Here is a 10,508-nt window from a genome sequence, read left to right as displayed (position 1 = left end):
ATCAACCGTATGATGTACTCTGCCCTCGACAGGAGACATCCGACTTTCACTCACTTCCCTACCGACAAGCAGGTTCTGTGGTTTCGTCAGTTTGCGGTAAGTATTCTAATTTTTTACTTATATTTTTAATCTTTATTATAAATTTTCTACTAATTGTGTTTTTTTTCAGCAAGAGTTCAACTGGAATTCCGATGAGACGCTCTTTATCTATCACCACTTCGTCCATAAAGTTATGGACAACTATGGGAAGCAGATCCACGACTGGAAGAAGAAGTGGGAAATCAATAAGGTTCGATTTAATTTATTAAACAATTTTTTAATTTATTAAACTATTTTTTTATTTATTAAACTATTTTCTTTTTTTTATTATTAAAAGGTCCCAAAGTCGATGAACGACACGGTCTGGAAGGAGTTGTGTGCGCATTGGGATACGGAAGAGACGAAAGAAACTTCTTCCAACAACTCCACCAACCGCATGAGCGACCGTAAAGGGAAGGGCATCTACAAGCATAACTTGGGTGCTCAATCTATTGCCACTCTGGAAGATCGCATGGTAAGTTCAACCGCTTTTTCTTCAATTATTTGAATTTCAGAATTTAAATTTATTGTGCATTTCTTATAATTTCTAATGTTTCTTTAATTTATGTTTTTTTTCAAGGCGGAAGAAAATGATGGCGAGCCGGTTGATGATCTCGCCCTAATGAGGAGGGTGTATACCAACAAGAAGACCGGCCAGATTGATGACGGTCTTGTGAGGGACGTGGTCGACCTGGTCCAAACTCAGGTGGTAGACGAATTGTCTCAGCTTCAAACCGAGGATGACGCTTCGACGGCTTCGACCAACTTGTCCCGGTTTCGAATCAACAAATCGTTGAATCCGTAAGTTCTTTTTTTTTAAAGTTCAATTCATTTATTTCTTGGTTTAAATTTGTAAATTTGGCTATTTTCTATTCAGTCGGTTCCAAAGAAGAAGGGACGTTTGGTCGGTTTGGGTCGTCGCACCCGGTCGGTTCCTCCTTCTGCACCACCGCCCTTTGTTGATCCAGAAGTACTTACGGCTCAGTTGAAGGACAAGGATGATCGCATATCTTTGTTGGAGACCCAGATGGCGGCTCAACAGGCGGGCTATGAGGCACAGAGGAGGCTGAACCAGCAAATGATGGAGATGATGCAGAGGATGTACCCGAACGAGGTGTTCCCGGACGTGCCAGACCCGTAGTTTTAGTTTTTTTTCCAAAAACTCGGAATGTTTTATTTTTATTTGTGAAACTTTGAATATTAATTAATATGATTTCAATTTTAATTTTAATTTTATATTTTCGAATTTAAATTTCAAAAATTTTAATTTAAAAAATAAATAAATATTTTTTACATTCCGAGGAAATTAATTATATTTTTTACTCAATCGATCGATGCGTTTTTGGACATATATCCATCGATCGATCTGTTTATAAAAAAACGCTCGGAATATACCGAGGGACATCTTCCTCAGAATATACCGAGGGACACCTTTCCTCGGAATATACCGAGGGACATGTTCCTCGGAATATACCGAGGGACATGTTCCTCGGAATATACCGAGGGACATCTTCCTCGGAATATATTCCGAACGTTTTTTTATAAACGGATCGATCGATGTATATATGTCCAAAAACGCATCGATCGATGAAGTTCCGAGGAAATATCCCGACGAAGTTCTCCCTCGGTATATTCCGAGGAGATTTCCGATAAACTAGTGATCCTCGGAATTTCCTCGGAAATTTGTTTCCTCGGAATTCCGTCGGAAAATTCCGAGGGATTTCCGAGAAAAGAAGAAATTCCGAGGAATTATTTCCGAGGACTTGTTTCGTCGGTATGTCGTCGGAATAACGTTATTCCGACGAAATTCCGACGATTTTTTCCCTCAGTATCCTTGCTGTTTTCTTGTAGTGTCAGTCCTAAATTTCATGGACTCGACCTGGCTAGTTCCTTTAACTATGGAACAAACAGGAGCACCGTCTATATAACCATTGGCTGCTTTCAAAATATCGTGAGCCCGCTCAAAGTAATGGCTACGAACAAACTCTTCAAAGTGCTGCACATTTCATCACACAGCACCGTTTCATAACAATTCAAGAAAACACAAAGTTCTTGACTAGATATTTACCTTTGGTGATTTTCTCATGCCGTAAACCATCGTCCTTAATGACGATATGTATACGTTCTCGCTGTAAACTTTGGAATAAGCCTCGCCTGATGGAGTCCCCTTGGTCCGCTCGTAGGCAGGTTCGTTAAAGTATGGTTTTTGATTCAAGATGAGTGCTTGGATTGAGACGAGAAGCTGTAACATGGTGGACTCCTGTGGTAGCCATTGCTCCCTCGGGTTACCATTCCAGGTACCGAGAAGACTCGAGCATACTTTACCAGAGCTGTATAGATTTGGGTTGATTCTAAGCCCACCAGAATGGTAATGAACCATCTGTCACCAACAAATAAAAATTCAACAATCATCAAGGGCTCAATAACAGAAGACATGTTGAGAAAGTAGTTCTTGAGGGTATTACTGGTGGCACTGAAGGATAGTTATCAGGGAAGTGAATATCAAAAAAGAAAAGACCGTCATGATAAGGAGTCCCCTCTGCTCCAATAATTACAGCTCTCATAAGATCCATTCTTGATTCACAAGCTCGCACAGATATCGTCTCTGTTTGCAACAAAGAAAGAGTAAAGTTTTAATAACAAATGTTGCAAGCATACTGCATTGGTATAAACGTACCAAACCTGGCAAATTATTCTCAAGAAATATCTGAGAAATCCTCAACAGTGTCAAATCTTTTAAAGTGCCGCAGAAAATTAGCTTGAGCCGAAGAAACAACCTCTACAGGAGCTCTAGGATGAGAAGAACTGTTTCTACTTGGTTTTGAAGTTATGTTGCTGCTAGAATTCGGACACCCCCAAGGCTGATCAGTAGTAGACATCCCCATCTCCAGGTCAGCTGGGATATCCTGAGTGCTTAGTAAAACAAAACTCAAGAAGAGCTAAACCCCTAAATCAAAACAAAACCCTAAACACACATAGATAATCGTCACACATCAACGAAACCCTAAGAGAGCAATAGTTCACTTTTTTCCAGGTAAATCAGTAGAATTGAGCAGAAAATTAATCTATTTCTACTCAGTAAAACTGTAAGAACACAATCAGTGATTCATCAGGAACGGATAAAACAAAACCAATCAGCGCAAAAGCAAAGAGAAACAGTAAGTAATAGTAAACAAAGTAAAAGATAATCAAACTTTCCCTAAACAAAAAAAAAAACAGAGATGATCATCGCTCATTAACCCTAAAACCAAAACCCACATAAACCCTGAAACAAAAGCAAAACCCTGAACACACCGAGATGATAATCACGTATTAACGAAGCCCTAAGAGAGCAAAAGATCACTTTTTCCAGGTAAATCAGTAAATTTTGAGCATGGTTAAACAGATTTAACTGTACAAAAGGACAGAAAGATGGAACCTTTTTGTCCACAGCGGGCTCCATTGACGAACTCAAAATCTTGGTATGTTTTATTTCTAAATAAATTTACAATTTATTTTATGGTATTAGTAAAGAAAATATATTCAAAAATATGAAGATAAAAATATGTTGAAAGAAAATTATATTTTGTGATCTATTTGATAATGGTTATCGACTAAAGTATATTATTTTGTTTTGAAATTGCTAAGTTCAAACCAGAATAACAAAAGTGGTTGTGACTAATCGATTCAATAAAAATAGAATAAAAAACCGAATAGTCATGACAAAGTTAATTTAATTGGAATTTAAGCATAAAGTAAAGTTGATGTTCGAGAGAGAAAATGTAAATGCCTGTGTTTGTTTTTATTATCTTGTTTGAAAGAATATATGTTTTCTTGTGAATCTTTCTATTTGGTGAAGATATAATATATAATTTTTTTAGATGGTGGATACTGCTATATTAATAATTGTAGTTATTTTTTCTAGTATGTTACATTTGATGTTTTTGGTTTAATTTTATGGTGCAATATTAATGTAACATAAGGTAACCAAATTTAAACGTGAAATCAAATCTTGTTATATGGTTTGAGTAGTGAATATATGTTTTATTTAGAGAGCATATATATACATATATTATTAAGTATAATATGTGGACGACATTTGAAATTTTAATTAGAGACTGATTTGAATTCAAACGCATGTAATGAAGTTCTGTTCATATATTTTCTTATTTAATTTTTGGTAAGAAACTATCTATGGCGGTGAAACATATTAGGAAATGAGGAAAAACATTTCTATATTTTTTTTGAAAGTTAATACGAAAATTGGAAAAAGTATGTAAATGAAACTGCAAATTGGAACATAAAAACTCCGTTTATTAATTGTAATAATGCTAAATTATAGATGACTTTTCCTAAATATTGGATAACTTATGTTTGGCTAGTCTAAACTGAGATATTGAGTTGTGATAGACGGAACTTTGACCTGAGGATTAGATGTGACAGCGTATTGGTTGAGATCAGAAACAGTTGAGTCTATTTTTTTAGCATAAACCAGGTTGGATGAAAAACCATTTTTGGCTGAGGGATCCCCACTCTATCTAAAGAGTTTAAAGGTGACATCACAGTACCAATATGATGATATCAATTGGCAAATATTTTACGCACTGGAGGTGTACCATTTATTAAAGGTTTAACAAATACGTTGAGTAGTTATGGGTTCCAGAAGTGTCGTTGAGAAATAACCGGCCTGCATCATGGAAATTTAGTTTATAGTAGTGTTTTTTTTGTTTAAAGCAAAACATATCCAAATATAGCGGTCGTCGTTATGTATAGATATGCAAGACATATGACAATATATTCAGTTTTCTTACCTCCAACAACCTTAGAATTGATGCTAGTGAGTAACACTACTTTCAGCTCAGACCCGTAGCTTTCATAGGTTGCCTTGGGATCAAACACAAAGCCATAAACCTCAAAGGAGTGATGCTCTGAAATCATCGTTAGGTTGAATTTCAACTCTCTCTGCATCGTCTTCTTCTCTTTTTGTTGCAAAGCTTCTTCTCAAAACTGTTGTTTCCTTCTTGGTAACAGTGTTAGTTGTTCTGGCTATCGCAGCTGGTGCTAGCTCCAGAATATTATTTGAACCATCAATCTCAGTGGAAGCATCTGATAGTTTCTTGCTGTCCAAGGTTTTGCATAAACCCTTTCTCTCAATCTTATCAATCTTTGAACGAACCTGGAAACAAAGAGGGTGTGAAATATAACAATCAACCAGTGTATGAAAAAGTGGATAAGTTATTCCTAAATGTCAGAGATAAGAATGTTATAGTTTTCTCACCTCCAACTGTCTTGGAAATTATGCTGGTAGCTAGCACAACATTGGGCTCCGACTCATAGCTCTCCAATTTTCTATGGAATGCAAGAGCCAGTCCCTAACACACAGAGTAACATCCCTGTAAGGAAGCAATGATATAGGGCGTCATGAGGGAAAAAATGGCATACCAAGTAGAAGAAAATGACAACCATTATAGAATCAACAATGCAAAGGACCTTTCTATACGTAGAGTTGCCATTATACTATTTTCCGGTAATTGCCGTCGTGTTGAACGTTCTTCTGATTGTACTTAGCTCACCAATAACATCTTCCTAATATGAAAGTGGAGCTCTGTTAATTAAGTAGAGATATGCTTAAGCGATAGTGTAGCTATACAAGGTTAGAGGGGTACCGGGTAGCTGTTTGTTATTGTCAGCTAGCTAAGGGATTGTCTACGAGAAGGCTCATTGCTAATACTTCTTCCTGGAACAAAAAGCAGAAATTCAAAGTAAAGCCTTGATACAAAAGGACATAAAGAAGACTTAAAGTTTAGTTGTAGGCTTGTAGCAAATTTTTTGTCCCTTCAGTGCTTCAGATTTTGCAGCTGCACCACCAGCAAGAACAGCTATGAGCTCGCACAGTCTGTCTAGCAGATCTTGTGGCACTGGATCTCCTTTAATTTGTTGTGTGAACCTTAAGAAAGCTATAAGAAAGGTAACAAAAAAATCCAAGCTTCAAGTTCGATGCTCTAAGCAAAGGCGAAAATGGGTTTCAGTATACCTAATGGGTGAGACGTTGCTGCAAGGGTTTTTCAAAGAGAGATAACCTTAGTGTTTTGGTCTTGGCTTGTGCTTCTCCTAATTCTCATCCTTATCTGAGAAGCCATTAAAGAAGTGGGATTAGATCTGAATCAAAACATAAAGCAATAGATCGAGCATCGACTTTCTCACCTATAACTCAGACTTGGTGATGAAGGAAGGAAGTGTTGAGTTGGGTGAACCTTGTATCATAGAACAACTCACACATACAGTTATCGTTTGACCTATTTTCCAGGACCATTAACTCTGAAGTCAATACACCAGAGCTATATCTTCAAGTACCAGTCAGAAAACAAATCTACATGTGCAAGGAAAAAATATATATCAAGTAGGTTCGTAGATAAAGAAATAGGAAAAAAATGAAGAGATGACAAGTATAAGGCAACCTGTATACAAAGTTAATCTAAGATATCAATCGATTACTTTCAAAATTAAATACAGACACAACCTTCATATGACTTAGATAAAGGAGTTGTCCAACGAAGCAATGGGACATGTAGATTGTGACAGAAAAAAAACTAAGCTTTCAGGGGAAATTTTCAATGGATACTTAAATACACAACATAAGTATGGTGAGTCACACAAATGTGAAGGATTCTTTCCTCTATTCCAAATACAAATCATCTTAAGGTCTAAAGAAAGAGATAATAAAAGAGGAAAAACATGCAATCAACCACTACAAAGGCCACTTTCCTAACTTTTTACTAACAAAAAGACATAAAGAAGAGAAAAGTCATAAAGCTTTGAACGTTATTTGCGAAGCAGTTGTTTACAACAATCATTCGGTCACATTTTTCACAGTGATAAAAATGAACAATTAGAACTTGCGATACAAATCCAAAAAAAATCTAGAGTTAATGGTGAATGTAATATTGACGAAACAATCGACTTACCGTAGGGGCTTTTCGAGTGACATGGTTAGAAAGGCAGATCGTAAAACGATGAGCAGTGGCGAGAATTCCCTATAGGAGATTTAATCGCCATCTGAATATGTTGCTTCTAGGAGATAGTTTGTTTGAGTAAATTGTTTGAGTTGTGATGTGAATGGAAGCGAGAGTCGATATTTATAGATGGAGTTCTAGGCGGTTACAGGGTGAACGAAGAGGTAGATGAAAATCATAATGCACGAAGAGTGGATTAATGAATGGAAAACTCAGAATAAATGTCAGAGCAAAGAGGCAGCGAAGAGGCAGGGAAGAAGAAGAATGACGAAGAAGAAGAATAATTTTGGACTTGACATAATTCTGGGCTTAATAACAAAATTTAATAAAAGCCCAGTTCGTTTGTTTGGGAGTGCCACGTGGCAGAAGAAGCCCATGCTTACTAATGATGTAGATGGCTGCGTGCATCACACAAATCAACTTTATATATAAAGATAAACAAGAGTGAAGATTTCTCTCAATTGCCTTTGTAAAAGGTCTTTTTATTTATTTAATATTTTTAATTATGAATTTTCTTTTCTAAGTTTATAGTTTAAATCATTTAATAACATACTAGGTAACTTATCCTATACGCGAAAATAAATATTTACGAAAAAACTAAATTTTAGCAGTATATTAATATTTAATTTTTTTTAGTTTTATATTTCTATTTTCTTAGTTAAGGCATGTATTTTTGAGTTAGTGGGTTGTGATGTTTTAACATATTTTACTTTACAAAATATTCAACTTTGTCATGATATTTGTTTTTAAAATTCTAATTTGATTTTAATTTGATGTAGCTAGTTTTTATTGATCGTATTGTTATTTTATTTACAGTATCATATATTTTATTTTGGTTTATTATTGGGATTTGTGAAGTTTTTAAAACAAACAAAGCACTTATTAAATTTATGAACTAAAAAAACTGAAATATAAATGTTATTTGTTTAAGAGAAATCTAAAATTGCATTACTTAATATATAACAGTACATTATAAAGTTATCAATTAAATTGAAGATTTATCATCAAAATCAAAGTTGTTAACGTAAAACACCAACAAAGTTTTTTTTATATTTAAAATTACATAAATATAAGAGAAATTCTCTTAAAAGACACCAAATGAGTTTTTTTTTAACAAAATAGCACAGAAAGGGGAAAATGACCAAACTATTTTCATTCAAGAGGTAAAAGATCTTTTTACCCCTACTTTCTACATATATAAATATAAATAATTTTTTGAATAAAAAAACGTAAAAATTTTATTATTTTTTAAATAATATGTTTTTCAATTCAAACTTTTCGATTTTTCAAAATTTTATTTTGAAATCCAAAAATTCTTTTTGAAATTATTTTTTTAAAATTATATTAAATTATAAATTTTATTAAAGAAAAAACAACCTAAACCGTACCTCCCAAAACTCTACCCACCCTTCAAACCTAAATCTTAAATCTAGACTAGTTAACATTAATGGTATAAGTGTCTACTTACCTCTTTAATGATGCATTTTGGTCATTGTGCTATTGTGTGCTATATTTATGATAAAAATATTTCAGTGCTATCTTAGAGAAATTTTCTAAATATAATCTCAATTAGAACTACTTAATGTTTTAAAAAAAATTCATATAAACTACATATTTGGTTTTTTTTTTTGTGAAATCAACACTAAGTGAAAATTATATAAATCACATTCTAAATAGAAATCTTGTTTGTGGTAGACTAAAAAATAAAACCAAATAGATATTAGATATTTTAACATCAACAATTTTATGAAACCAAATACAATTGCTATATGGTACAACACACACACTGGTGTCTACTACCGCTCTTTTCTAAGTAAATAATTTATGAAGATAGGAATCAAGCACGCATGCATAGATCACTATTCCGCGCACTGGAGCTCATTCTACATATGCAATTTTTACATACCACCACAATGAAATTAAACTCACCCTGAGTCTAGGTTTCAATCTTCCACATCTCGAAAATACTTCACCAAGTACGTTAACATCCAACGCACACCAATGACACCAAACTTAATTACCCAAGCACACACACAAAGCTCACCACAAACTCCAAGTAGTGGCCGACTCCACCACAGAAAGCGTCAACACCAACGCCACCAAACTAAGTCCACGTCAGACTCCATCAGACAATGCTTCAAAATATACTTCGACACTAAGCAGTAACACACACCAAGGAAACCTCTCTCTATTTCTTCTCTGGGATATGGCTTTCTCATAAGACACGTTCCTCCTTATATAGCAGACCATAACTTGATCTCCACGTCTTTAACTTGTTCTACAAGTCTTCCAAATACACTTAAAGCAACTTTCCATTTCTTTATTGGAAAACTTTAACTTCAAGCAAACTCTTTTTTTCTTTACGAAAAACGTCGTTATGTCTACAGGCACTATCATCTTTCCATTTCTAAGCTCAGCAAGCTCATACTCATCACAAAACACGAACTCCAACAAAACCCATCACACACGGTCGTACTAACTCGTGTAGTACTGCACGAACTGATACATAACATCTCATCAAACTGCATTTTCATCGTAGTGATGTCGTCATGCTGAATGTTTATGTTGTGATGAAGCAATGGTGGTTGCGGGTTTCGTTTGTTCAACGGTGGAGGTTCAAGCTCGCTCAACTCCAACTCGAGATAAGCTTAAACCTTGCAATTCCTTTTATGAGACTCATCTTTAAGGAGGATGCTATGTCTGGTTCTTGAATCATCGCCAAGTGACTGAAGCCCGTCTTCGTTAATGCAAGTTATGCGGAAAAGCACTCTGGTGATCTTTGGAAAAGATTCGAATCAAGTTCTCCTCGTGGTTATTTGTGTCTCTGAACTAAATTGTATTTGTTGCTTCATCAATATAATCGTTAGACGGAACAAAAGGAGATATGAAATGTGATTTTCTTTGGATATCTTTTTGTTCCTGTGTTTTTCTTGTTTTTGTCTTTATCATTACAAGATCTTTTTTCCGCGCTACGCGCGGATTTAGTCTTTTAAATTTATGTTTTAAGTAAATTTTATACATTTTAGAATATTTGTTTTTGTAAACTTATAAAAATATTTTTCTTAAGTATGTACGACTAAAAAGAGTTGAAATATTATAAAATGCATTGTGTCTTTCAAGCAACTATAAATTTTAGTAAATAGTATTCAAAAATCGGATCTAAACAAAACGAATTTTCTAAAATAACTTTCAAAAGATATATTTAGGCATTCAGAAATATAGTTTCTTAAAAAGTGCCTAACTACCTCATACAGATTATTTGAATATAAAATATGTTTATTAACGTTGCTGTACCTGATATACGATTATACCCAGCTGAGTTTTAATTTTGTATAGATAATTAACTAAAATATTGGTTGTTTTTAAGAAATGTGCTTATGGTTCAATTTTTGGTACATTGCTTGCTTATTTGATGTAATAACAAAGGATAAAAACCTA

The 10,508-nt window shown here is 34.4% G+C and overlaps 1 long non-coding RNA gene across 4 annotated transcripts; it reads right to left on the bottom strand.

The window, feature by feature from the left end:
• Positions 1–1,929: 1,929 nt before the first annotated feature.
• LOC106416408 lies at positions 1,930–7,380 on the bottom strand. Of its 4 annotated transcripts, none has more exons than XR_002659474.2 (11): positions 6,578–6,943; positions 6,262–6,427; positions 6,092–6,185; positions 5,724–6,014; positions 5,548–5,643; positions 5,336–5,450; positions 4,869–5,233; positions 2,761–4,744; positions 2,544–2,683; positions 2,147–2,458; positions 1,930–2,074 (listed from the first exon to the last, which is right to left on the bottom strand). It is a non-coding gene; the product is annotated as an uncharacterized LOC106416408 (long non-coding RNA). The 4 variants fall into 4 exon arrangements; XR_007325029.1 differs by lacking the exon at positions 6,578–6,943 and adding an exon at positions 7,023–7,380 and having other exon boundaries at positions 1,931–2,074; positions 2,756–4,744; XR_001283146.3 differs by lacking the exon at positions 6,578–6,943 and adding an exon at positions 7,023–7,379 and having other exon boundaries at positions 1,931–2,074.
• Positions 7,381–10,508: the final 3,128 nt, after the last annotated feature.

This window comes from Brassica napus, chromosome C6 (genome assembly GCF_020379485.1).
Source record: "Brassica napus cultivar Da-Ae chromosome C6, Da-Ae, whole genome shotgun sequence".
Taxonomy (NCBI): Eukaryota; Viridiplantae; Streptophyta; class Magnoliopsida; order Brassicales; family Brassicaceae; genus Brassica; species Brassica napus.
Note: the sequence above shows the minus strand (reverse complement) of the source record. Positions and strands in the feature narration are given on the sequence as shown.